The sequence below is a fragment of the Miscanthus floridulus genome, chromosome 5 (genome assembly GCF_019320115.1).
Source record: "Miscanthus floridulus cultivar M001 chromosome 5, ASM1932011v1, whole genome shotgun sequence".
Taxonomy (NCBI): domain Eukaryota; kingdom Viridiplantae; phylum Streptophyta; class Magnoliopsida; order Poales; family Poaceae; genus Miscanthus; species Miscanthus floridulus.
The window spans coordinates 133,576,597-133,598,813 of NC_089584.1; the positions used below are offsets into that span (position 1 = coordinate 133,576,597).

The window sequence follows — 22,217 nt, forward strand, 5'->3', positions numbered from 1 at the left end:
TTTGGATTTATAGAACTCTGGTTATGATTGAATTAAGGAACTACTCGTTGCATGTAAAACCTTAACTTTGATTTAAGTATGCTTTTAATATTTCCTAAATTTGTGGTAATGTTCTTAGGTGTTAGGCCTTTAACTAAAGATGAGCATCTTTACCTTAGGTTATGCAAGTTAGGTAAGTAGCTCTTGTTCTTCAAGTTAAGTAGATACATGTTTTAAAGTGATTTGAATAGAGCTATTTTACTCGGTAAACGAGTATCCAGTGATGTTTTCGTTAAACATTTACTGTGATTCATTCATCATGAGCATCATGTCATTCCTTATGCATCCATGATATTTATCTTGTGCATTGGCATGCAATAAGTGTACCAGAAGGAGTAACACTGTTGGAATTCAAGAAACCGAGCGAGCAGCAGCAGCCGACACCGGAGGTACAGGAGGTGCAGCCTTCAAGAGAAGTGCCAGACGAGGTCGCCGTTGAGTGCTCGGATCACCGTCCATGCAACTTTGTGAAAGGCAAGCCCCGGAGCATATTAAGCCTCCTAATTTGCGAAATGCAGTTACAGTATTATTGTTACATATATATATTGTTGCATTAAGTTTAGGTGTTGGATGCAAATACTTGCTGTATTGGTTATCCAATCCTTATCCAGATATTGATACCCTAAATCCTATGTAGCTTAGGCTCGTGTAGTGCTTAGCTCTGCTTTAACACGGTAGAAGTCAAGTGATTTCCTGTCACCTGCGAGATATAGGAAGATACATATGGCACGGTTGGCTATATTTGCTATCGTGGAAAAGAACCAGTCTTAATTTGAAATAAAAACCGGACGGAGGCTTGCCGGTTTGCAATGACTCCGTCCTGTCGATTAAGGACTGAATCTTGGAGCCTTTCCTGTTCATGTTGAACGCATGCCTCTCTCTTAGTTGGCCGGGTCTGGAGATCGACCACGAAGCCGAGTAGCTCACCTCAGGCCGGGAATCGATAAGTATAAAGTACGTCTCAGAAGGGAGCCGTAGGCGTGAGTCCAAGGGCAGGTGATTTAAAAGTCCTGATCGTCCTGGCAGAAGGGTAATCCCTGAGAGTGCTAGCGCTGATCGAACCCGCGAATTTGATTCCTGAGTTGTCCCAAAGGTGACCCACAGCTACCATTGCTAAGTATGCCAGGGTGAGAGTTAGGAATACCCCCTCAGCTGAGTTGTAATTCAATTCGAGTCGCCGTCTCTCCCGGTTAGTGAGAACTTGACGGGCTAAATAACCTAATGGTTCGGAAATGATGATATGATGATGACAGCCTTATTATACCTGCTATGGTTAATATTGTTTGCTCCTAATAAGTGAGTGCTCTAGTACAGGTGCTAATCTAGTGGACAGGTAAATGATGATAACTTGATGCTAAGATAAATTGGTTACTATATTCATAAGCTCTTTTATGCAATTGTGTCCAGCTAGCCCACCTCATAAGCCTTGCATGACCCTTGGTGTCTTTTATTTCTGGTTTTGACGGATAAGTCTAGCTGAGTATCTTCTCGTACTCAGGGTTTATCTCCCCCCTGTTGCAGATGACCAGTTCTACTTTGGTTGCTGCAAGTACTGCCTTCTCCCAGCTGGGGATGAAGACTAGACCGTTGGGCACGGTCTCTACTAGTTTTCGTATCTGTTGATGCTTTTGTGGGACATGACTCAGACTTGGCAATGTATTTGAAAATTATGAAGTTATGTACTAAACTATGTTGCTTCCGCGCATTCGAACTTGGTTTGTAATATTTTATTTGAACTCTGATGGATGTAATCCGGATGCTACTTATGAAATGTTGTAACGGATGATGTGTTGTGTTGAATCACTACAGTCTTGGTTTGTATGTCGAGAGTTGGTTGAAATCCTTCGTGATTTCTGGACTACCGGGATTATGGGAGCTTAAGTACAGGAATTTGATCGCTTCGGTGATTGTTTTTGTACTTACGTTCTTATGATTTGGTCGGTTCTGTTACACCACCCCCCATGCACAAAACCACGCCCCCCTCCCCCCCCCCCCGCACGGAACGCCCCCTGCTCAGAACAGTAGACTCGTTTCGATCCTGACCAAAACAACGGAGCACCCTAGCGCCTCGGGTCCGTTCGACTCTGGCGTCACTCGCCAGTAGCGGCGGCTCGTCCCCCCGCCATTCCATCGCGCCGCCCATCCCCCGCCGCGCCCCGCTAGGTGCGTCGCGTCCTCACCACTCTCCCATCACAAGTGTTACTTATTTGCAACATCAAACAAAGCACAATGTGAGATGCAACATCACAATAAGTCTACTGCAACATCAGAACGAAGCGACTGCAACAACAGAACAAACTACTACAATGCGAGATGCAAGATCAGAAAAAAAAACTAATGGAACAAATAAATGTTACTTGTTGCAGTACCATGACAAGGCTACTGCAACAAAACAGAACAAAGCGCAATGCGAGAAAGCAACATCAGAAGCAAAAGACTAATACAACAAAGAAAAAATACTTGTTACAACAACAAAACAGGGCTACTGCAACAACAGAAACAAAAGTGTAATGCGAGATGCAACATAAAAAAAGAGATTAATGCAACAAAGAAATATTACTTGTTGCAACAGCAAAACAAGGCTACTGCAACAACAAACACAAAGCGCAATGCCAGATGCAACATCAGAAAAAAGAGACTAATGAAACAAAGAAATATTACTTGTTGCAACATCAAAACAAGGCTACTGCAACAGAGCTCGCTGGAACCCTAGCCATCGCCGCGTCCCTCAGATCTAGATCTAGATACAGAGGAGGAGGGGGAGGAGGAGGAGGAGGGCTCAGATCTAGAGGAGGAACGACCTACCTCGTCGGAGCCGCCGCCGCCGTCGTCCTCGTCTCCGGTGGGGGGGGAGCGGGAGTGAGGTCGCTAGGAGCGCGGGGTGGCATGGAGGTTGCGGGGGAGGGAGGGAGCCAGGTCACTGGGGGCGCGGGGTAGCAGGTCGCTGGAGGGGGAGAGAGAGGAGGGAGGGAGCGCCGGTGGACGGGCGGGGCGGCCGACGTGCGGTGTCCGTCACGGCGGGCGAGCGGGCGTGTCAGGAGAATGGGAGTGCGGCTCGAGGAAAGGATAAGGAAGAGCGAGGGAGGCTGCGGGAGTGCGACTCGAGGAAAGGATGTGGGTGAGTTGGTTCCGTGGGTGCGTCCGTCCCTTCCGGATGCCCGTCATATATCAATATTGTTGATAAATTGACTCCTCTCATATCGGCGCATTCCTGCACTCTCTATCCTCTCTCGGCGCTGATCATAAATAACTTATAAGTTGTACCAAATAGATTAAATTTATCCAAACTTATAAGAAAAAATATCATTTAGACACTAAATATTATCATTAGATTAACGATGACATTTATTTTGACAATGTACTTATTTAGTCGCATAGATGTTAATTATTGTTTCTATAGATTTGATAAAAAATAAAATAGTCTTATATCTAACACAAAACCAAAAGTAGGTATATTCTAGGACTGAGGCCGTACCAAATTTGTCAATTTGTTGTTTAAAACATTATAGGGTTTTCAATACTCTCGGAGTGAGATCAGAGATGTCACTTGTACTTGCATGCCCACGAACTAGGAAATTCCTACTCTGCGATCACAATGGTAATCCTGAATCGGGCACTCGTAGCCTCATAGGCAGCAACAGCAACCATGTTTGGCAATTAACACTTGACACTCTTGTACCATATACTTCAATCATTACAGAGCTTCTCAATGCTAACGGCCTCATCCATGCTGCCAACCGCGAGCTCGCCGCCGTCGGCGTCTCCTGCCCTGCTCACCCTCTTCTACGTCGGGCTCTACCTGCTAGCTCTGGCGCAAGGCTTCTTCGGGCCATGCGGGGAAGCCTTCGGCGCAGACCAGTTCACACCTAGCGACAGCGACCCCAGCGCGCCCACGTTCCGGAGCTCCTACTTCAACTGGTTCCACTTCTCCATGTCCTGGGGCTACGCCACCGCGACCGCGGGCCTGAGCTACGTCGAGGACAACGCCGGCTGGACCATCGGTTTCGGTGCGTGCTGGATCGCGATGGTGCTATGCCTTGCCGTCTTCTTACTTGGCACGCGGACGTACCGTGCCAACCAACCCGACGACGGCGGCACGATCACTGAGACCGTGCAGGCGTGGGCCGCGAGGTTCTTCCGTCGAAAGGACACCACTCCAACTGATGAAAGGTGAACACGAGCAAACATGTTTCCGTTGCATTGCAGGTTCGTGTACGTCAACGTCACTGACAGAGGGGTCTTGTCCTGACGATGCTTCTTGACTTGCGCAGGTTGCTTCTAGCTCCACAACCTGAGGGCGGACTCATAGCTAAGCTGCTCCCGATATGGCTGACGAGCTTTAGTCTTCGCGGTCATCTACTCGCAAACGTACACTCTGTTCACCAAGCAGGCCAGCACATTGGACAGCCACCTTGGCGCGGCGACGGGCCTCGTCGTGCCGCCCGCTGCGCTCCAGTGCTTGATCGACGTCACCTTCATCGTTATGATCCCCTTATACGACCGCGTCATCGTGCCCTTCGCGAGGCGCCTCACAGGGCACGCCTCGGGCATCACGATGCTCCAGCGCATCGGCGCCAGCATGGCCACGTCCTTCGTCGCCATGGCCGTCGCGGCGCTCGTGGAAGTCAGGCGGCTCCGTGTGGCCAGAGACGCGGGCCTGGTCGACCAGCCGGACGTGACTCTGCCGATGAGCCTGTGGTGGATGATTCCGCAGTACGTTCTCATGGGCCTCGCCGCAGTGCTGGGCATGGTTGGTCTGGAGGAGTTCTTCTACGACCAGGTGCCCGACACTCTCCGCAGCGTCGGGCTCGCGCTGTGCCTGAGCATCTTTGGCGTGGGAAGCTACGCCAGCAGCTTGCTTGTGTCCGTGATCGACTGGGCGACGAGAAGAAAAGGCGAGAGCTGGTTCTCCGACAATCTCAACCGAGGGCACCTCGACTACTTCTACGGGCTCCTTGCAGGGCTCGCGGCTCTAGAGGTAGCCGTGTTCTTGTATTTTGCAAATCGATACGTCTACACAAACAAAGCCGAGCTGTGAATCTGTAATTCTTGAAACTTTGCAAGTATAAAAATACTTTGCGTATGTTAAAACAACATGTAAATATTGGATTTTAATTGGGCCTGGCCCAATTTTATTCAACCAAGATCAAAATATGAAACTTCATATAGCTCCTAACATCCGCGCGACGAGAGGGCTTCAGCTACTGTGCTGAAACTTTATATAGCTCCTAGTATCCGCGCGACGAGAGCGCTTCAGCTACTGTGCAGTTATTGTTTACGAATCGGACGCCTCCACGTGCCTCGTGCGTGTCCGCGTCCTTTTGCTCTATCCCGTTCATTCAATGCCGCCGCCTAGGCCCTCTGGAAAAAAAAAAAAAAAAACCTCGCAGTGCCTCGACGCCTCCGCTTCGTCCTCTTCCCCTCCCCCAGCTCCCGTGGAAAGAAAAACGCCTCGCCGCCTCCGCCTCCATCTCCCCACCGGCCGCCACGCCCCCGGATGCCGCGCCTACCTGCCTCGCCGTTGGCTTCCTTCCTCAGATCCACTTCACCTCCTCCCGTTCCCCAGCTGGGTCCCGACCCCGACCCCTGCGCCTCGGCGACGCCGTCGTCCTCCCCAGGCGAGGTCGCCGCCTTCCTAGCGCCGTGGCCGCCTCTTACGCCCCGAGCCGGCACGTCGACCTGGGCGGCCCTCTCTCTCCTCTTCCCCCTCTCTCGCCGTTCCTCTCCTGACGTGGGCGGAGCGGCAGCGGCCTCGGAACGCGGCGCAGCCCCACGCGTGCGCCCCGCCGGTGGCTGTCCCCGGCCACGGATCAGAGTGGCTGGGCCTCGCCGGTGGCTTCCGCCGCGGCTTCCCCCGGCGCTGCCTCCTCCAGGCGTTTCGTTTGCCGTCCACGAAACCCTAGCCTCCTCGCTGCCGGCGGCGGCTGCTCAGCTCGGGGGCTGTATCTGGCGGTATGTGACCATCTCGTTTCCTACTTCCCCTCATGGCTCCTCCGGCAGATCCCCTCTCCCTTGCGGACACGCGCTGGCCGGCGTGTAGGTTGCGACATCCACCATATCTCCTCGGTCCTTGTGCTCCCGAATCCCGGTGAACGAATGGTTGGCTGTCGCGCGCTGCCGCGGTTGGCGAGATGCAGCGGGTACCCTGCGCTGCGCGCCTATGCCAGGCCGCTGGCCCCCGTCCGCTGGTGCGGCCTCTGCCTGCGGTCAACTGGCCTGTTGGCCTGCACCTGCCACATGCAATTCTTTGGTACTGGATAGTGTCTCCGCATTTGTTGGAGATAGTGACATAGTGCTACGTTTCCTATTGTGCAGGTCGGCTTCATGCTTCATTAAATTGACGGGCCCTTGCATGGTGCTTTGTGCATTGTTAAGCGAACCCTGCAACTGAATATGGTAATCCTATTGCTTCCATTCTTTTATGTGTCAGATTGGATACCTGCAGCTGAAAAAGTGAATGCTTATTGACATCTTTGTTTGTTCTTCTAGGCGCTCATCTTTTATGCTTTCTGCATTGTTAAGAGTAGCATATTTTCCCTGTTTCCATTCTATGTAATGATGTTTCATTTATTGTGACAATATTGCTTTGTTCCTGTGAGAAAAAAAAACCAAATCCAGAAACAATGGTTGCTGCCTTTTTTACTCCCATTTTGATGGGCGATTCCATCTCCTGTAAACTGTTCAGATTTAGTGCAGTTACCTCATTGCTTGGTGCTCCTACATCTTGAGATGAACAGGCCATTTATTGGGCATCCAAAGGTTCGTCTTCATATGCTTTAAAATTTGCACCCTTTTTTTGGTTATATTACTCTCATACTATGTTATACTTTATTGGTTGGATTCGTGCTTTGTTAGATGGTGACTACTGTCGCCAATTCTCCCTGTTGCACAGGTGCCTCCTATTGGAACATGTTGCCTCAGAGGCTGAGGCTGAGAGAAACCTAGCCAAGGGGGTTCCAGGCCTCAAAACATGAAACATTACTCAAAACATGAAACATTCGGCCTCCATTTCACATCCACGACCGTTTTAGTCATTAAGGAAAGGCTAATTGTTTATGTTAAAATAGAGGCTCCTAACTCACATTTTCAGATTTCCATCCATGACACAAAAAAGGTTGACATGTACTTTCAGAACTGATTTCTTTTTTCATCTTCGCTATGGCATTGTTTCTACATGATTTATTTCAGACTGTGCTATGCCGACATACCTCATATTTTGGTTAGATGTATACTCTTCAATTTAGAACTACCAAAATGGAAATTCGTCCTTTTGCATGTGATTTGACTGATCTGAGTACTGTGCAGAAATAATTCCATCTTTATTAGTTGGCATTCCTTTATTATATCGACATTAATCTCGCATCCCTTTTTTTTATTTTTGGTTTGCTATAGTAATCGACATCGACATCAAAACATGTATGATTTGCTGCAGCTTGATTCCAGATATAGTCACTGATGGCCATAGTGTTAACGGGTGTCCCAGGTATGCCCCCCCCCCCCCCCCCCCCCCCCCGGGCTTTTTTGGCATTGTCCCTTGACTGATCTTCATCTATGGTTTCTATAGTAATCGACAGCAAAAACATATATGCTTTGCTGCAGCTTGAATGTTCGATACCGAAGGGAACACATCATGTTCCCAATGAATAATAAAATTCAAAAGATTCACAAATCAGGCTAGAAGCGTACAAGGTACGCATGCAACAACAACAACAACAACAACAAAGCCTTTAAGTCCCAAACAAGTCGGGGTAGGCTAGAGTTGAAACCCATCAGAAGCAATCAAGGTTCAGGCACGTGAATAGCTGTCTTCCAAGCACTCCTATCTAAGGCTAAGTCTTTGGGTATATTCCATCCTTTCAAGTCTCCTTTTATTGCCTCTACCCAAGTCAACTTCGGTCTTCCTCTGCCTCTCTTCATGTTACTGTCCTGGCTTAGGATTCCGCTACGCACCGGTGCATCTGAAGGTCTCCGTTGCACATGTCCAAACCATCTCAACCGGTGTTGGACAAGCTTTTCTTCAATTGGCGCTACCCCTAATCTCTCACGTATATCATCATTCCGAACTCGATCCTTTCTTGTATGACCGCAAATCCAACGCAACATACGCATTTCCGCGACACTTAGCTGTTGAACATGTCGTCTTTTCGTAGGCCAACATTCTGCACCATACAACATAGCAGGTCTAATCGCCGTCCTATAAAACTTGCCTTTTAGCTTCTGTGGTACCCTTTTGTCGCATAGGACACCAGACGCTTGCCGCCACTTCATCCACCCTGCTTTGATTCTATGGCTAACATCTTCATCAATATCCCCGTCCCTCTGTAGCATTGATCCTAAATATCGAAAGGTATCCTTCCTAGGCACTACTTGACCTTCCAAACTAACATCTTCCTCCTCCCGAGTAGTAGTGCCGAAAGTACAAGGTACGCATGATTTTCTTTAATTCCTATATATACAACTGAGCACTGATATGATGTGTTGGTCTATCCTCTATGTTGCTCCAGTACTATGTATGAAAGCTATCATCTCCTAAATGGGTATATGAATCATGAAATATCATGTATGCTTTACTGCAGTTTAGTGAGCTATTAACAAAAACCACTAACACCTAATCACTAAAACAACTACAACTACACTACTTTAGCGTCCTAATACATCCAGATGTTTTTCTTAGCAAAGGTTGCTCATCATTGCTATTTTATATGCAACACATTACTATGCCTTGCTTCGTGCAACCAACTAATTTGTATTACTAATGCAGGATGCAACAGGTGTTATGTTACTGCATAATCACATAAATGGAAGATCAGGAGATTGGTTGTTAGGTTCTCTGGTCTACCAAAAATTCTCAGAGTTGACCTTATCCTTCTTCATGAGGAGGTAACTATTCTTTCCCGATCCTCTTTGGTTTAATGTAATTTCTGCTGTCTACATTATTTTTATTACAGGGAAACTCCATGCAAGGTCAGAGTTTAAAAAGAACTGGCTAATTATAAAAGTTGCTAACCTAATCCCACATCCAAACTTGGCCCCAAATAACCATCTGGCCTTGCTAAATAGCAAGGATGAGCGCTTGTGATAGGTATCTAGAATACTTACCTGAATTGATTTCGATCTAGGTTTCAGCTTAACAATAATCATCCAGTTCCTGAATGTCCATTTATCTATTGCAGGGGCAAACGAGGATTGATGCTGCCAAGTTAAGTTTCATAAAGGCGTTGTCATTGATTATTGCTGCCAAGTTAGGTTTCATAGGCATATCATCATCAAGTTTTAGCGATTTGCCTCCGTTTGTCCCAGGTAATACTCAGCCTTGCAGAGTTGCAGGCATTATCTGCGCCAAACAATGTGCTACTATATATGGTGAATGTACACTAATGTAGCAGTTACTATCACAGAATAGCATTACATGTTCAACAGAGATTCAACCAATAGCCGTCACATAAATATCATGTTTTTTACTCAGCTACTTATGGTGATTTTGATACCTGCAGCCTCTATATGGTTGTTTTCGATGAGCTTATGCCATCTTCGGTTTTTGTGATTATTTTTAGCCTATGTCGTTAGAGGCAGCAGCTTGGTTACATTGGAAGCCATTTGGTTGATCTAACAGAGAACAAATTGTATACTATAATGATCAGTGCAAACTAATTAACTAAAACATCGGCTCCTACAGACTGACAGAATACGGGCGCGGCGAAGCGCGCCTGTTGTCCTAGTAAATCCTAAGGCCTGAATAAATGCTGGTGCAATGAAGTGTTAGTCTCGCATCGAATTTTGGCTAAATGTTAACTCAACTTAGGGTTTGTTTGGGACTACTTCGCTTCACGTTTTTTTAGTTTTGCTCTATGTTTTTCAGCTCCGCTCCATGTTTTTTAGCGAAACAGGTGCAACTCCACAAACTCTACTCTAACAAAAAAAAAAAAGTGAAGTTGAGAGAGCACCTGAAGGAGTGCTTTAGAAACTATGAGTCTCTTTGGCTGGGCTCCTGCAGGGGCTTCAGCTCTGGCTCCTGCAGGAACTATGCTAAATGCCTGTTTTAGAAAGGGCTCCGCATGGGGAGCCGGTCAAGAGCCGGAGCCATTTTTTGTCTGCGCAGGAGAAGCCTAAAAAACGAGCTTCGTGTGGCTCCTTGCTGTGGGTTCACGTCGTCTAGTGCGAAGGAGCCGTTTTGCCAAACGTTTTCCAGAACGGCTTCAGCTTCTCTAGAGGAGCTGCTTCTTCAGAGGAGCCAGAGCCGGAGCCATTTTCAGAGGAGCCAGAGTCCTGCCAAATAGGCCCTATATTTTTCTTTTGTGGAGCAGCTCCATCGTGGAGGCTGTGGAGCAGGGTTGGTGGAGTAGTCGAAAGAGCCCTTAAATGGGTGGCTCATGCGTGCACCTGTTGTAAAGATGAGAGAGGTAAAAGGCAGCACACGCGCACGCTGCTGCCTAGCAGTGACCGAGCACAAGATCGGGCCAGGCCCGCCACAAAACATGATGGAGCAATTTTCGGAAAAATTAGTATGGCGTAGATTTCTCTCCGTCACGGGAGAAACGCCGTAATTATTATGCGGCTTCGCTTCCCGTTCCTTAGTGCCTAGTACACCCAAAGGGTCAGTTTCAATGCTTGTAAATCGTGTCCCATTGCCGTCAAATATAAATAGGCTATTGAATGAGCATAGCACAATCCACTGTATCGGACAGTGTGGTCTAACCATTCCAATAATAACATCCATACCATCTCAATCTTGTAATCACTTCTGAGCAGGTATAACATTTGTGTTGTTTGACCTACATGGGTTCAAAATTAGCAGCAAAATGAGACAAGAGTAGAAATCCTTGAATTTGTACGATTCCTCAAAAATCTAAAAACATAAACACTTGATACTATAGCACTGCGTATGAAAGGACCAAGATGTCGCCCACAGGCGGTGAATTGGCGTTCCTAAAAATATAAAATCGGCAATAGATAGCAGGCATGGAATTTCCAAATCTCCCAAGGTTGGAAATTCTGATTTGGGATCAGAAATTCTGACCTGGGTAATGTTAAATCTCAAATCAACTAGGATTACACCTATATAATTGAATCTACTTGTTACCCAAGGTTGCTAGACATGTTGTGAGTTGATTTCTGACAGCCGAAGTTCGGGCCTCCACACAAGCATACAAGTTCACCGGGGAGGCTTCACCTCCAAGAGGAACAAACGCTTCACTTAATGATGAACAAGTTCCACAAGTGCCCAAGGGTGGGATTGCTCTCTTGGATTAATCATGAATTCACTAGCATATCATAATATTAATATTTTTTGTATATATTTAATTAAGATTGAGTATATCTGACTTCTCGAAATCTGAGAATGACAGTTAAAAAGGGACAAAAGAAGTACCTATGAAAAGTTTAACAGCTGATCTGCCATTTGGCTGGTCGTAGCGTGTTTGGTACTCCTACAAAAGAGTTCAAGATGACAGGATCAAGACACAACTGGTTGCGAATTAGGGCACCCACATGTAGGAGTGGATATGTGGGCGTGCGTATGACACGAGTGTTTCGGTTCTGGCTCCAAGAGCACTGTAAAGTACTGTTTGACATGTAAATGAGTCTGGCTCCTTAAAAACAAACCGCAAAATGGAGAAGCAAGAGGAATTAGAGTTTTGGGGCTCTGACGACCAAAGCCGTCATAGCTGGAGCCCGTTGGAGCCCCTCCAAACGGGCACTACGTTTATGATGAGTACTTCCTTTTAGCAAACTTTAGCAGTTGCTCTGCCATTCAGCCTGTTCTAGCACGTTTGGTACAAAAGAGTTCCAAACCGAAGATGCTTGGATCATCAGTAACTTAAAACAACTATTTCCGAATTAGGGCACCGACATGCAGGCGTGGATATTTGGGCATGCATATGACACGAGTGTGTTTAGGTCATTCTCGGTGGAAGTTTCATTGAGTTTTGTTTGTATTTAATAAGTTATCATATAAGCGTTTTTGATAAAGTGATAATTTTTTAAGAAGAAAGAGAAGAAATGAGTTTCATCCTCTCACTTCTTTACCAACTCATGATGAATCACTAGATTAAATGTCTATGAAACAAAATAATGGAACTATATGTTTTATTACATTCTACGTTTTACCAACGCTACGAATGTCTTTGCTGAGAACGACTTTACGCGTCCTGACGACCTTGGTTTAATGGTTTGCATAGCGGAGCTAGTCCCCGTCAGTAATATTAATATATATAGTGCTGTTTTTTTTTCCCGGCGAGAAATACTCGCTAACGGTAGCAATAGGTCCCGGACCACGCGTTCGCGAGCGGCAGCACCTGCACGGCCCGGTCTCCCGGACCACCAACCGGTGCTGCGACCATTAGTCACGAGACAAAGCCGCAAGAGGGGCTCGACGTGCTCGGTGCTCCTATCCTCGGATAGTCGGATCCTCCGGAGGGCTGATATGATGGAGTCCGGCGGTGGCGAGCTTCTTCCCGGACCTGCGTTGCCCATCACCTCCAAACCCGGCGGTGGCCGTGGCGGCTGGCGTGCCGCCCTCTTCATCGTCGGTAATCATGCAGATTATTGCAAGTCGTTCAAATTCCCTAGTTCGTCCGCAGGTTTTTATGCTTAAGTGTCACTGTTGCTGTTGCTACTACCCATGCAGCGATGGGATTCTTTGAGCGTATTGGGTTCGTCGGCGTGTCGGCCAACTTGATCATGTACCTCACCGGCCCACTCGGCATGTCCACGGCCGCCGCGGCCGCCGGCGTGAACGCGTGGTCCGGAACCGTGCAGGTTGTGCCGCTCGTCGGCGCGCTCGTCGCTGACTCGCGGCTTGGACGGTATCGAGCGCTCCTGGCCGCCTGTGTGCTCTATCTTCTGGTCAGTTTGCATTCCAAAGAAAGTATTTGTTTTCTCATATCTTGGCCTTTCTCTTCCTCGGCTTCATGAAATTGCACTGGTGGATCTGAATATCTGATTATATTTGTTTTCTTTTAAAATTAAAATAGCTGATTTAAATAAAATTTTATTTTGACTCCGCTCGTAGCTTTTTTTTTATTAAAGTTTAAACCTCCTAATAATTAAGAATATATTAATTTCGAAGAAAGCCTAAAAAAAGTTTAGTTGGCTTGTTATCTACCCCTCCTAGCGTTCTAGCTGCACTCTGTTACGTGGTGATTATGAGGTGTATAGTAATACTAATAAATATAGTAGTATGATTGAGATTTTAAACGAGTTTTTGTAGATAAATTTTGCAATGATTTTTATCGTGTATATATTTGTTATAGGAGTTGATTTTTAGTCCAAGGGCTGTTTAAAATTAGCCCTTAATGAGGTAACGTCAACGTTACTATCTTCGCAGTTGGGAATGTTGGCACAATAGTCTTTGCGTTATTAAGGCGTGAACATTACATACATCATGGGCCCGCTGAAAATAGCTTATACACCGACCTTATTAATGTTGTTTTGTGAGGCGTCGATGTCTAAAAGGACAAGCCAGAAATCAATAGGACCCTTATGAAAGAACACCAAGAACAGTTCCCACAATTCATCCTCAAACTTTGGATCTACATGATAATGAAAATATTATTGAAAAAACTACAGTTTATACATTTGCTAATTGTTATCGGTAAATGTTAGTTTTTTTCGAATCATGACACAAACATAAAGGCTCATATATGTGTACAAACACTCACATTTACGAACACATGCACGTACACTCTAACCCATCGAGCCCAAAAGATTGAGTTAGTAAATATCGCGATTGACCAAGTAATGCACATATTAAGTCCTAAAATAAATCTAAGGGCAGTCCCAATGCATAGTTTCTAGAAGCAGTTTCCAAGACTAATAAATTCTAATTTAGACCTAAACTCTCTAATACATAGTTTCTATAGTAGTTTCTAAGTTCAGAAAAAAATTAATGATCTCAGGCATGCTTCACAAATAGAGCTTGATCTGTTGTAGCAAGGATATATGTAGCACTTACGTGGCCACAAATCAATCTCCTAAACAACAAAGCAGTTCGTAGTAGAAGTAAACAACGATGCCTCTTTTTAGCTTTCTCTCATCAACCTTACGTCAGGCCAAACACTGGCTCATGCCTCATATGCAGCATCTAAGCTTCACTCTAATGTTGCTAATTGCTTCGGCCAAACATTAAGCTTGTACAGTCACACAAGCTTAAAAGATAATGATTAAGGAGCAAACTGAAGGCAAGCTCACATGCTAATTACAAATCATGGTACAGTTCACATGTTCTAGTCAAAAGTAGATGCAAAACTCAACGGACAAGCTTTGTTGATGGAAACATCGACTGCAAAAGTATTCCATGAAATCAAATCGAATCAGCATGCTGTCTTCAGGAACAGAGACTTTGCAGGGACGACGTCAAGCATGTTGCATTCCGTTACGAGCAGAGTTGTGGGCGAGGTCAATGACGATATACGTGCAGACTGCAGACGGGCAGGCGGTGGCCTCTTTGCGGAGGTCAAGTCGGGCCGGCGTAGTCGAGCGGCCTTGGCTGCCAGAGAGGCAAGCACGGGCGGCGCCAGCAATGGCGGCGGCAGTCTTTCCGCGTCCGCTTGCTTTGGCCAAACGGGAGGAGGGCGGAGAAATTTGGTCGAGTGGATCCTGGACGCGGAGAGGAGAAGCGCGCGCAGGGCCGCGTGGGAGGAGAAGTGCGCAAGGTTTGGCGCGGCGGCGGCGGCGTACTGGATCCGGAGGAGGACGATGGAAAGGAGTCGTGTCTCCCCAACGCCGTTTTTGCGGCTTCTTCGTGTCTAGGTTCGCGAGAGCACGTCGTTCCTTCACATAGAAACGATTTCTTCGTTCTGTACTCTCTCTCTTCATTAATTTGCGTGTCACATCAGCAAATTGTTGAGTTATCATAGTAATTAAGATAGATAGAAACTATCATTAATACCCCACTGGAACTGCCCTAAGCCTACGTCAACCCGAATAAGAAGATTTTATCACAAGAGATCTAACCACCTGAGCTATAAGCTCATGTTGCACCTCGTGAATGAGAATAAAGCTACAATGAGACGGTGCCAATGTCTTTCCAATACAAAATGTTCTTGGCATTTATTCTGTCAAGTTGTTCCTTTTCCACCTTGGATTATTCTGCCGACCCACTTTTTCCTTTTGGATTTCATGAATAAAGAAACAAAAAACTTTTGCAATGACAAAGAAGGCAAGTCGTACGCACTTCACACCATTCTCATGTGCATTTGGTTCTCGTCGAAACGTCAGATTCAGATTTCCTTCAGAAACGTTTCTTTGATGAGTCAATCGTTTTGTTAAGCCGTTTGGCTAGCTTGTTGAATTCTTAATACTAGAACTAAAATCAGAAGAAACTAGGTTTTAGGTATTTCTCTAGACTAGCTAGTACAAAAATAAGAATCGGTTTCAAGTGATTTTCTCTAAAACATTTCTCTTTTTGTGGCATTTAGTAAGGATTATAGTGATTCTACTGAGAATCTAAAATGTTTCTCAGTTGCCAAATGCATAAGCCTTTTTTTCTTCAATTGGAAAGAGCACACATGCTCGCTGAATCATAAGAGATAAAATGAATTTTTGGTTGTTATTACCTAATTTGTTGAAATAATAAGAATCTATATTATGATACCAAAAAGATAAACAATGAAAATAGATTTTGTTATATATCTATTGAAGTTCATTTGAGATCATCAATATTCTTGTTTTTTTCAATAAATTTGATCAAACTTAGAATAGTTTAACTCATGGGAAGTGAAAATCTACTATATTTTATCACATAAGAGTATCCACGAGTGTGCTACTTATCACGCACTCCCACTACCTACAATAAAACGTTGAAAGAAATTTGTTTATGTGTAAATTGTGGACTATAATTTGCATGGGTCAATTTGTACAGTGGCACTCCACTACCGCATCAAAAGGCGGTTCCTTTGTCCTATATGTTTGCACATGTCCACATCCATCAGCTCTTTAAAGTCTGATTGAGAGAGCTTTGGCTTCAAGAATCAGATTCAAAACATCAGCTTCATCGTGGAACACTTTCACCGTGGAGCTAGACTTCCATAAAATTGTTGGAAACACTGTAGGTCTAAAATCACTCTGCTGAACCAGCCCAACAGCCAGGCAGCCGCAACGTATCAGTGGAAGCTCTTCCTCCCCTTTATCTTATTGCCGCCCTAGGCCCGCGCATCAGGCTCTAGCTGGTGGGTACTATGGAGATTCTTGCCAACGAAAATCAGCCCCCAACTATTCGTACGCAAAGATGTAGATTCATGCACTAGGATTTTGAGGGGTTCGGTAGTGGACATGTGGCCTTATTTGGTTGATGGTTTCGTTTGGTAGAGCTCTAGCAGATTCTAGCTTTGCTTCTTTGTGTACTGTAGTAATAAATTATTGTTATCTCTATTTCTAAAATGAATAAGGAGCCTATAAAGTTACTATATTTTTTTGTTTCACCATTTCTATCTCCTCCACCAAGTCAGAACTATTTAAAGACATACCAAACAGGGCCAAAGTTAAATACCAAACAGGACCAAAGTTAAAAAAAAAAACATCTCACATATTCGTGCATTCCTACACTCTCTACACTCTCTATCCGCTCTCGGTGTCATTTTTTATCCACCGCCCCACTGGTTTTTTGAGTTTTGGCAGATGCTGCCTGGACAACTTTGGACTTTTTGGCCGCGCCTAGTTAGCCGACTACATGTCTATTGTCTAGGGATAGCAACGGAAAAATCCCCATCGGAGATCACTTCACCTCCCTGTCCCGTGGGGAAAATAACTCTCCGACCCCATCCTCATGAATGTTCACAGGAGACGTTTTCTCCCGGTCCTCGCTCCCCGAGAATTTAGATCTGACAGGGTCCCTGTCCCGGTCCCCGTCCTGGCGTAAATCGCATCCTAAATTAAAACGCTGCAGTCATTAGAAAGGTAACAACACACGAGATACACTTGCGCACAAGTAGTCCAGCACATAGTGATAGCAACACAACATTGATTGAGGTATACAAGTCCATGGCACTTAGTACATAGGCTAAATTTGTAAAGAGGAAAAAGGAGTACAGAAGAGCTGTGGAGGAAATTAGGATACGCAGCATGCTTGAATCAAATCCCACGAGTGGTAACAGGAGATAGGGAGGCCAAATATTTTAATGGTTGGAGACCAGGAGACCAGGACACCAGTATCAAACCCCAGCGATCTAGAGCACGGCACCGGATCTGAAGATTTGCTGGTGCCTTACGCTGCTTCGTTGTTGCGCACGCTGTCGCTCGTTGTGCGCCTCACGTGTGTCGTGGGCTCGTGTGGCTCCCATTCGTCGTAAGCCAGAGATTTAGAAGGCCAATAATAAAGCCAAGTGTTTGCCTATATAAATTAAGCTGTAAAAGTCACGCAATTATTGCTACTTTTATCAAGGTTAGGTGAGAGACGCTCTACTCGACAGCTCAAGAGAGAATGAGGGAGGAGAGAGGAAGCTCGGGACCCACCTGTCGGCGCGGGGCATATCGCACGAGGGCAAGCCGAATCGGAGGCACACGGAAACTGGAGTGTTGATTATTCATGTTTGATCTTTTTAGAAGTAGAGATAATGGTAATCCTGAATCGCAAGCCCAATCATGTTTGACAATTGACACTCTTCTACCATTCTTTAATGATAACAGAGCTTGGGAATGCTGACGGCCTCATCCATGATGCCAACCGCGAGCTCGCCGCCATCGGCGTCTCCTGCCCGGCTCACCCTCTTCTACGTCGCGCTCTACCTGTTGGCTCTGGCGCAAGGCTTCTACGGGCCATGCGGGGAAGCCTTTGGCGCGGACCAGTTCACGCCCAGCGACAGCGACAACCCCAGCGCGCCCGCGTTCCGGAGTTCCTACTTCAACTGGTTCCACTTCTCCATATCCTGGGGCTATGCCATCGCGTCGGCCGGGCTGAGCTACGTCGAGGACAACGCCGGCTGGACCGTCGGGTTCGGCGCGTGCTGGACCGCGATGGTGCTATGCCTTGCCGTCTTCTTACTTGGCACGCGGACGTACCGTGCCAAGCAACCCGCTGACGGCGGCACGTTCGCTGAGACCGTGCGCGCGTGGGCCACGAAGGTCTTCCGTCGCAAGGACAACACTCCAACTGAAAGGTGAACACGAGCAAGAGCAAACACTTTTACGTTGTATATTGCAGACACGGGTGTGTCACAGAAGGGTCTTGTCCTGATGGAGCTTCTTGACTTCTGCAGGCTTCTAGCTTCACAACCTGAGAGCGGAGGTGGACTCGTAGCTAAGCTTCTCCCGATATGGTTGACGAGCTTAGTCTTCGCGGCCATCTTCTCGCAAGTGTCCACTCTGTTCACCAAGCAGGCCAGCACATTGGACAGGAACCTTGGCACGGCGACAGGCCTCGTTGTGCCGCCCGCTGCGCTCCAGTGCTTGACCAACATCACCTTCATCGTCATGCTCCCCTTATACGACCGCATCATCGTGCCCTTCGCGAGGCGCCTCACAGGGCACGCCTCGGGCATCACGATGCTCCAGCGCATCGGCGCCAGCATGGCCACGTCCTGCGTCGCCATGGTCGTCGCGGCGCTCGTGGAAGTCAGGCGGCTCCGCGTGGCCAGAGACGCGGGCTTGGTAGACCGGCCGAAGGTTGCTGTGCCGATGAGCTTGTGGTGGATGATTCCGCAATATGTTCTCATGGGCCTCGCCGGAGTGTTGGGTCAGGTTGGTCTCGAGGAGTTCTTCTACGACCAGGTGCCCGGCACTCTCCGCAGCGTCGGGCTCGCGCTGTGCCTGAGCATCTTTGGCGTTGGAAGCTACGCCAGCAGCATGCTTGTGTCCGTGATCGACTGGGCGACGAGAAGCAAGGGCGACAGCTGGTTCTCCGACAATCTCAACCGAGCGCACCTCGACTACTTCTACGGGCTCCTGGCAGGGCTCGCGGCTCTAGAGGTAGCCGCGTTCTTGCATTTTGCAAATCGATATGTCTACACAAACAAAGCCGAGCTGTGAATCTCTGATTCTTGAAACATTGCAAGTATAAAAATACTTTGCGCGTCACGGAACGTCACGGATGTGTCGGATATATTATGGGCTTGGCCCGTATAATATTTAATAAATCAAATAAAACCCTATGATACGTAACATTAAGCGTTGTATGCTTTAATACCGTATGGAATTTTGACTGAACGTTTACTCAGCTTGTTTGATTGGAAATTATCCATCTTAATTGAGAAGCTAAGAAAAGAACAAAGGAGTGCCACGTGCGCGCGCGCCGCCGCCGCCGCCGCCGCCGCCGGCCAGGCCGGGCCATGGGCGAGGAGGCCATGGGCGTGGCGTGGCGAGCGGGCGGGTGACGAGCGAGCGGACAGGCGGGCGTGGCCAGGTTTTGCCACTTAATCCACATAATCACGGTAGTTTCTCTCCTTTATGTGGAGGCGAACTGATGGCGTCAGTTACCGTCTCTTCGTGTCTCCGTCTCCTAGGATCCTCCGCCGCCTTTCTCCCTCCCCGTCGCAGCCATAAATCTGAAGTTCTTCGTCGGTCCAGATCCTCCGCTTCACTTCCGAGAGACCACATCTCAGCCGTCCTTTGGGTTTCCTCGTCCCGTACCTCTGCGCGTACGGAGTAGCGGGAGAGCAGGTGCCTCCGGAACCCTCGTCCGCCTGCGAACCTTGCATGGGGTGTGCGACGATTAGGTTTTTAGGGAGCGATTCCGCGACTACTCGTCCGACGTCTTCTTCCTGGTGATCGCTCGCGGAACCTGTCTTCTTTCTAGTGACCGATCGTGGAACTCGTCTTCTTTCTAGTGACTGTTCGTGGGACTGCACTGCGAACACCTTCCTGCATCGACTGTGGTCCACGACTTCGAGCAACGCACTATGTTGACTAGTGCGAATGGAGCCTCCGATGCCCTCGGCATGAGATCCTCCACTGGGTACAATCTTTACTCTGTGATTACCGCACTTTGCGTTCTTACTGTATCGATTTATATGTCATATTTGCATGCTGTAGTGTTTGTTAGAGATATACACATGCACATACATATCGTCACGAACCTACTGATGTTTTATTTCTGGATTAAATTGACTATGAAAATGCCTAATTATCTAATAGGATGCACTTCGTAGAGCAGTATTTCAGAGGGCATGTTTCATGTAGCTCCAACTTCAGTTAAAACAGCTCCAGCGATATCTTCTCTGATGAAACAATTGATTCTAGCTCCAGTTTCACTAGTAAGAAAATATTTGATAAAACAGTTCCTCGAGTTGTTGAAAAAGATGAAATGTCAATAATACTCTTACTCTAATCTTTTCTTCTCTTTATCTCCACTTTATCCTCTCCCATGCCACTAGCCCACCACCGCACAACAAGTCTCCATTCAACGACGATGTCCTTGTGGCCTTCGACAACAAAGATGACGACATCCTCATTGCCAACCAATGCCACGAGCAGGCGTGAACCCGAGTGGCGCCCGAAGCTCCCTCTTCTCAGTTGTCGAGGCAAATCCGACATCGCCCTGCGTCAGACCCATGGGAATCGAGAGGGTGTCAGCCAAAGCTACTAATTTTCGACTCCTCGACGTGATTCACCGAGCTTCTTCAATGATGCAGAGCGAAAGGGAATATGGGGGGGGGGGGGGTTGACGCTCATTCGGAGCTGCTCACGGATCGCTACCAAACGAAGTTAGAATTTGTGACTTCTCTCACGAAGTTTTTGTTTTTTAGGGGAACTTCTCTCACAAAGTTGTTTCTTGAGTTAGTGTGTTTGGCAGGGCTTCACCTAAGAAGCTAGAGAGCCGGTGTCCTCCCTAATGGCATCCCCGACACCCTCTAGCCCCACTATTGGCGTAGTATGTTCCCCTCCTGAATTTTTTTACAATTTGGCCCTTTTTTGAAAGTTTCTCACAAATAGACCCCTGGCGGAAAGAATTCAGGAAATGGACCCTTAGCTCGGCGCCATTGATGTCGGTGCCAGAGTCTCTGGCGCCGAGCTCCTGGGCACGGTCGATGACCTGCCAGGGGGCTCGGTGCCAGAGTTACTGGCGCCGTAGATCTTGGCGCTGAGCTCGGCGCCGTAGTGACTGGCGCCGAGCTCCCTGCATTTAACCCCAGCCCAACCTTCTTGCACGAGCGTTCTTCCTCTTCTTTCTCCTTCCTCTCGGGTTTTTCTCTCCCCACTTCACCCTACCTCACGAATCGACATATTGGACCTTGAAAACCTTGATTTGATCCATAGATCTTCGAGAGCAAGGTATCCTCGCTCCCCTCCTTGTTTTTTCGCATCGATTAGGTATATATTAGTTGGATTTTTGGACTTAAGAATCGTCATCACTTAGGGTTTTATTGTATCCCTCAATATATGTATTATACAACCGTAGGTTGATTCCAAGGCATGGAAAAAGCTAGCAAACCTAGGCGCATGTAGTTATGTTATGGGTTCATTGTTGTGGATCAAATGAGAAACCCTAGGTTTAGGGTTTAATGTTAACTGCTTTCGGTTCTTAGAACGAAATTGGTTGTATTGTAGTTATGGTTCTCATTGATATTTATTTGTGATGTTTTGATTTATGTTTGTTAAATTACATCCATTTTGTTAGATGCAAAAAATGTTTTGGGAGGAGTTTTGGCGAAAACGGGGTCGTCCTCGAGAATTATACCCCGACGCATCTAGCAAAGATGCCCCTGTCCCTCCTGACCTCCCTGTCCCTAACTGTGACTGTGGTTTTCTGACCCATGTTTTTCAATCGAAACATCCGAGCACAACGGCACATTGCTTCTACACATGTAGTCGGTTTAATGTAAGAAATTGTTTGCATTATCCTTTTTCTTTATTTGTGTAAGTATGCTACTAATATTTTGTTGGAATCTCATTGTGTAGGACCATGAGAGGTGCCTTTTCTTTTAGTGGATCGATGGTGGAGACAAGTTTGATCCTAGGTACCTCTTGTTTGATGATTGGTTTAGAGGGAGACATCCAAGTGAGCACTTCAAGCGGTGGGTTCCACCCCCCCTAACCCTCTGACAATGACGGCTAAGGAGAAGCACCTAGCCACAGTTAGACGACTCGAGGAACCTCCTCTGTACGATTGTGGAGATCGAGCTGTGATAAACCTTGAGAATACATTGGAGTTTGTGTGTCCAAACAAGCATGAAGTAAGTGCAAAGTGTATGTGTTGAAATCTTGAGCTATATGTGTTCATGAACTAATGTCTCATTGTTTAGGTGTTT

The 22,217-nt window shown here is 46.9% G+C and overlaps 1 pseudogene; it reads left to right on the forward strand.

The window, feature by feature from the left end:
• LOC136455387 (uncharacterized) overlaps positions 1-19,131 on the forward strand; it is a 37,614-nt pseudogene extending 18,483 nt beyond the window's left edge.
• The last annotated feature ends 3,086 nt before the right edge of the window (positions 19,132-22,217 follow it).